The sequence below is a fragment of the Myotis daubentonii genome, chromosome 9 (genome assembly GCF_963259705.1).
Source record: "Myotis daubentonii chromosome 9, mMyoDau2.1, whole genome shotgun sequence".
NCBI lineage: Eukaryota > Metazoa > Chordata > Mammalia > Chiroptera > Vespertilionidae > Myotis > Myotis daubentonii.
This window is the reverse complement of record NC_081848.1, coordinates 63,223,422-63,230,354: the sequence shown is the minus strand read 5'-3', so window position 1 is coordinate 63,230,354 and position 6,933 is coordinate 63,223,422. Positions and strand designations below refer to the sequence as shown.

General features: G+C 38.3%; 1 non-coding gene across 1 annotated transcript; it reads left to right on the top strand.

Moving 5' to 3' along the window:
- Nucleotides 1–1,899: 1,899 nt before the first annotated feature.
- Nucleotides 1,900–2,007, top strand: LOC132242378 (U6 spliceosomal RNA). The gene has a single exon (XR_009454581.1). It is a non-coding gene; the product is annotated as a U6 spliceosomal RNA (small nuclear RNA).
- The last annotated feature ends 4,926 nt before the right edge of the window (nucleotides 2,008–6,933 follow it).

Below are 6,933 nucleotides of genomic sequence, written 5' to 3'. Positions count from 1 at the left end.
TTATTTGCAGCTTTCTGTAGCACACCTGTGTAAGATCGTCATGATTAAGCACAAGCCACTATAGAGCTGAAGAAAATATGCTAATATATTCGGTTCATATATAGTTTAAATGGCATTCATATTAAGAGCAAGCATAGCTAAAGTTAACATGGCTTTGAGCTGACGTCCTCCATATGCCCTTCCTGATCCATGTTCCACTGCCCTTCCTGATCCATGTTCCAGTCTTCTCCTCTCTCCACCAGGAAACTGATTTGTATGGACTACATCAGGCATCTGGAAAACTATAGCCTGATTGTGTAAATCAAGTTTTATTGAAACATAGTTACACTCATTGTTTACATGGCTATTTTCAAGAGACCCTATGGCTTGAAAGTCTGAAATATTTACTATTTGTCTCTTTATAAAAAACAACAACAACAACTGAGTTCTGGATTACATCAATGGCTTCCCTGCCTTCTAAATTCTACTTGGGTAGGTCAGTGGAACAAAGAACTAGATATTGAAGAGAGGAAAAAGAATGAATTCTATGCAAGAGCTCCTTGGGCGAAGGAGTCCCTCTGTCAAAGCTCTCAGCACTTATTTTTCTCCCCCCCCCCTTTTTTTTAATCCTAACCCAAGGATATTTTTCTCATTGATTTTTAGAGTGATTGGAAAGGAGAGAAGGAGGAAGCGAGGGAAGGAGAGAGAGAGAGAGAGAGAGAGAGAGAGAGAGAGAGAGAGAGAGAGAGAGAGAGACATTGATGAGAGAGAGAAACACATCAATTGGGTGCTTCCTGCAAGTGCCCCAACTGGTGTCAGAGATTGAATCTGGAACCCAGGTACATGTCCTTGACTGGGAATCAAACCTGTGAACCTTTGGTGTATGGGCCAACACTCTAACCACTGAGCAACACATGCCAGGCCTCTCAGCACCTCTTAAGGCAGGTTTCTCTTCCTTACTCTCTTCTGCTGCGTCAGATAACTCCATCACTTCACTCCTTCCTATATAGTGATGGTAATAGCCCTGCACTATCTCTTGTGGTTTTCCAATGTCTTCTGCATATTTTTGCAAAGTATACTTTTATTGAATGCTCCTTAAATTACTCTAAACTGTGTAAGCCATATATTCTCCAATGGGACCCTGGATGTTAATTTATTAAGTCCTAATTGCTGGCCAGATACTGTGTTAACAGCTTAATATTCATTATGTGACTTAAACCTGACAAAACAACTCTGTAGGATAGATATTATTACCTTTCTCTTTTTACAAATGAGACAGCTCATGTTCAAGTCTGAAGACTTTACAAAGTTTGCACAACTAAAAGGTAGCAGACCTCACTTGAATCCACCGCTATTGGTTACAGAGCCCCTAGAACTGAAGATGGTAACCATTATCTCAATGATTTTCATCATCTTATAGTTTTCTTGACATGATTTATGGTTTCATTTAATCATATCACAACAATGGATCTGAAATTATTATCTTCTTACAGGTAGATAAATTGAAGCAAATATAAATTAAATGGTTTTCTCAAGGTTTCTAGAAGATAAAGTTTAACACAGCCAAGTTTCATGCATCTAGATCTGATATATATATATAACTATACAGTCATCATTTATCAAATTATCCATTTTGAATGATACTTAGAATTGTTTGCTACAAAAATTATCATTATATATACTTATACTCATATAATTATATACTCTACTTGTCCTAAGAGATTCTCATGTGTGTAGAGTAATGTGGTGAAAATGTGGTATATGCTATATGTCTGAGATAAGGAGATAAGGGTTAGGAGAAAAAAAATAAGAGGCTAAACAAAATTAAATTTTCCATATGAGTTAGGAATTGTTAGATTTTTTTCTGGTCCTACAATATTACAAATTAATTAATTTGAACAAATTTAAAAAGTAGAGCTAGTGCTCGCTTTGGTGGCACATATACTAAAATTGGATCAATACAGAGAAGGTTAGCATGGCCCGTACACAAGAAAAAAAATAAAAAGAGTAGAGATGAAGTGCTTTCCTATGCTGCTGGGATTTGACTGGTGAGAAACAATGTTTCAGCCAGGTTGCCAACTAATCTCTAATGCTTGGCTTCCTACAGTTCACTCCATCCCAAGACAAGAATCTGGCCAAGATCACTGCTGGAGGCACACAGATTCTGCATTCCATGTTTAATTGGCCCCTGAAAAGATAAACAGGTAGCAAGCATCCAAAAGGTCCCAGCTACTTCCTCCAGCCCAAAGGCAGGAAGCACAATGAAAGCTCCTCCCATTGGTCTCTATAAAATATTTTTTATTGCCAGTTTCTTCTTGTGAGCACAAGTGCTCCTAGTTGCCTCTCTCACATTCAGAGAATGTATATTTTAGGAAAAAATGTTCTAAAAACAAAGATACATATGTCTAATCCTATTTGTTTTGCTCAGTCTACAAAGGTTTCTTTTTAAAAAAAAAAAAAAGACTATTTCCAGAGAAGAACTCGGGGTATATGTGTGCATGTGTGTATGTACGTATGTACGTATGTGTATTTAAATCCCTTGTCTTTGATGATATCCTCCTATCAGATCCTCCTTTCCTGGGTTTCAGGTACAGTGGGGTGAGGGGAAAACCTGATTTGAGCTGTCATTTGCAGGGATGACATTGTACCTATCCAACAGGCAGGACAATTAGCCTTTGTCATGTGTCCACACCAGCAGTCAATGAGGAAAACATTTCGGTGTGTTCGTTTAAGTCCTGGAACGCATCAGTTCAATCACCAAAGAGAGCTTTGATAGCAGTGTGTCAAGCAGACCGTGGTGTCTGCAAGTGATATCCTCACTGCATCCTTCCCACTCCCTCACTCCCAGCCTAGGTTTGCTTATTCAGCAAGGCTTGTGGAATGAGGTTTAATAGAAGTATCTATCAAGTTTTATATGCCTTTCTCTACTATAGGTATTTGTTAAAAAAATGGATTCATCCCATTTAGAATCACAGCTTTTTTCCTTATTATACATTGCAACAATCCTTGTAATTGTTTTCTCATCTGACTGTGAAGTCTGACTCTTCCTTCTACACCAGTTTTGTTGAGCTTACCTCTTCAGACACAGTCACACCTCAGTGAGTAGCATGATTCAAGCCCACAATGCTATCTTTTCATTTGAACAACTGTAATTCTTTGATAAGGACCAATTTCTAACTACTTTATTGTTGTTGTTAACTGATGATGATTTTATGAGTTCTTTCTTCACTTGGCATATTGCATTTTGGATGCCTAGTAAGTGACCTTGCCTTTGGTCCTTAATCCAACCTTTGCCACTGTGACTGCTCTTGAAATGAAATCACTGTTTCTGTCCTCATATGCTCTTTGGTTTTGCCTCATTGCCGCTATGAAGTCAATCTGGGTACATCCACAAGTGTCTTCCACTATTGAAACTCAGTCTAAAAAGAAACTTACTTCAGTAATGGATTGAGGATGAGCTTAGCTATTCTGTTAAAATTTCTAGGCCAGATATTTACTTTATATATCTTTTAGGCAGAATGATTCTCAATGGGAATAAATATCTCAACAATAAGAAATTAAGAACACGGGACTTGAAGTCAGGCATGCCTGCAATATTATCTATGTGACTTTGGGAAACTATTCTTCAGGCCTCAGTTTTTCCATATAGATGTTAATAACAGCACCTATCTGCTGGGGTCCAGCCCCAGCAGGTCCAGGGGTCCCCAAAGGTGTGGACGGAGTCGGCGAAGAAGGAAAGACTAGGAGGCAGCGTTCAGTTGATCAGCATGGTTGGGTTCTCTTGCCTGGTTCTATTGCCAGGTTCTGTGTCCATGTTCTCTTGCTAGGTTCTCCAGCCAGGTTCAGTAGCCAGGTTCCCTCGCTAGGTTCTGTCTCTAGGTTCTGTGGCCAGTTTCTGTCCAGGATCTTTTGCCATGTTCTCTCGCTAGGTTCTGTCTCTAGGTTCTGTGTAGGTTCTGTGTCTAGGTTCTGTGTCTAGGTTCTGTCTCTCTTGGTTCTGTCTTCTAAGTTCTGTCTCCTGTTGTCTTGTTACATCTGTATTTATACCAGTTGATTCAATCCTATCAATCTCTATTCCAAAGGTTAGGGCGTTTCTTATCTCCATTCCAGGGAGTAAAGATTATGTAGCTTAAGCATGATTGTTCGTAGTTAAAGCGATTAATTACCTGCCTGGCACTTAGATAAGGGGTTTTATTCCCTCCCTAACTTCAGGGGAAAATTCCTACCTGGGGAAACAACCTTTCTCAGAGAGGTGACCTTGGTTAAAACACATAGTGCCAAGCAGGTGAGCAAACATATTAAGAACAGTATGCCATATATGCCAGGTCCCTTGAAACAGCAAGGATGGACCGGCTCCCGGCACCTATCACATAAGGGTGCCATACTTATGGAGGTAATACTGCCTAAAGACCTTTTCTCCAAATCCCTGGCACAGATTAAATAAATAGTATAGGTATTAGTATTTTTACTATTATTAATATTCAGCCATCTTCAAATACTACAATGAGATGACAGAGTCTCTAATTTGGAGTTCCTTGTCTGGCAATAGATCCTAAAAACTAATGTGGGTGATGAAAGTATGAGTAATATTAGAACAGATACAGCAGTCATAATGAAAATGGAACTGGTGCATGGGCTAATTGATTGGTTGCTCAAGGGCTAAGAAAACACTGCTTCAATAATGACACCTTGAGTCCCATGGAGAATCCTGGAATTTAATAATAATGACCTTACTCATACTTGGGTCCAAAGCCTACCCCCATGGAATACCTTGCCTTTATGAGATGACATTGAGAAAAATATAACCCCTGACATTTCTCTTATGAAATCAAAGGACCAGATGTCATCTTCAGTGATTTGTGCTTATTTGTGTATGTCCCTGGATACAGGACACGTACTATTGATTTCAACCAGCAGTTACACAACATTTTCTGAAGCCATCATGACCTTGGATTATCTGGGTTGCACATGGAAAAGTTCCTTGGACTTTTAGTCAGCACATCACTATCCAGGCAGAGAGGAGGGGGATGCAGAAAATGTGAGGACAGCATGCAAGATCTGTGGTTAATAGTTGTTTTTTTTTTTAACATTTTCTTCATAACAAAGCTGATAAGAAGAGAGACTTCTAATTAGAGAGATGGAACCATGGAATAACACAGCTGTAGAGATCCTTAGTCTAAGCTCCAATTTTACAGAGGAATAATCTTGGGTCTGGAAGGATGGATCACTGATAGAGATGAGCCAAATCCGCAAATCAACTCTTCAGACTTCAGGTTTGGCTAATATCAATTTAAAATCTGATATTAGTTCTCTCAAGTCTATAAGGTGCCAATACCACTGGACTATGTTAATGTAAGACTATCAATCAGCAACCTTTAGAGAACAGTTGAGAGCATGGACATGGCATCAAGCAAACCTAGGTTCCAGTCTTGGTTCTACCAATTCCTAGCCATGTGAGCCTTGGACAAACCCACTCAACTTAATTTCCCTCAGTTTTAAAGAGGTTAATCAGAACTTGCATCCCTTTTTATTTCTATGACCATTAAATAACATAATGCAGTGCCCAGTACAAACAAATATTAATCAGTAGTACTTAAATTTATCACTTGTTTCAATCAGTAGTCATTGTTATAAATATCAGAAAACTATACAAACTTGTTTGACCAGAAAATAAATGTATAAAAAGATATCATATAGCTCAATGGGTTCCTAGAAGGTTGAGAAGACTAGATTTTGAGGCTATGCAGTAGGAATAATGTACAAAATCCTGTTCCTGAATTGATGCATTGGTGACCCTGGGAATTGACCCTAAAATTTGCATAGCTAACTGATGGATGCTGAGCTCTGGAGGCCACTTCTGGAACCTCTGCACTGTTTCCTCTAGGATATGCTGTACACGTGTCACTCTCAGCAAAGCTGTTTCTGCATAAAGCCTGCTTTTGCACATCACTAGCCTTTAAAAATTATTTTTTCATTGTTATAAGATATACATAACAGAAAATTTAACATTTTTAAGTGTACAGTTTTGTGGCATTAAATACATTCACATTGTTGTGGATCACTTGATATTAGTTCAAAATAATTTGATATGAATATATGTTTTTGGTGGAAGCTTCTATATATGATTTCTATAAAGGGACTTGGGGTCTCCTAGGTACTGAAGTGTAGGAAGAGTGTTCAAAGAATTGGTGCATTCAGATTGAAGAAAAATATCTGCTACAGTTCACCCTTTTTGGCCCAATAGTAAATTATGCACTTGGATGATATTTAAATGTCAAACTAGACAACAGTGACAAATATTTTTGCCCAGCATAATGTAATTGTTCTATAAATAAAATGATATGCTCATTGTTTTTTCCTTAAAAAAATAGGAAAGTGTAATATTTATAGAAGGTGTCTCATTAGAAGTAGTTCAATTCCATGTTGTAGCGGCCAAACCATGACCTCAGTACCTAATCTATCCAATGGTATTTGGGATGAGATACCTTTGGGAAATTACTTCCATATGAAGTTGAACCCAACATTTGATCAGGGTCCCTTTAACGCTGTGATTAAGAGGAGGACTTTGGGGCCAGAGATGCCTGGGGAGAAACATCCAGCTCCATTATATCCTTGCTTTCTGACTCTGGACAACCAACTTACCTGTCTTTTCCACCTTGATTTTTTATTTGTGAGTTCCTATTCTGTATCTTCTTAGAAACATTAAATGAATTAATACAGGTAAAGTGCTTGGAAGACTGCTTGGCACAAAAATAGACTCTAATATGTATTTGCTGATCGGTTACTCCATCCACTCTGCCTCTGGTTTCATGATAAGCCCCTTGATAGTCTCTAAGTTATGGAATAAATTGCAATATCCAGTAACACAGTCATCATAAAATAGTAGGGCAAGGTAAAAGGAAAACAGAAGAATTTTATTTAAGGTAAATAAGCAGTAAGAGAGTAAATCTGGGA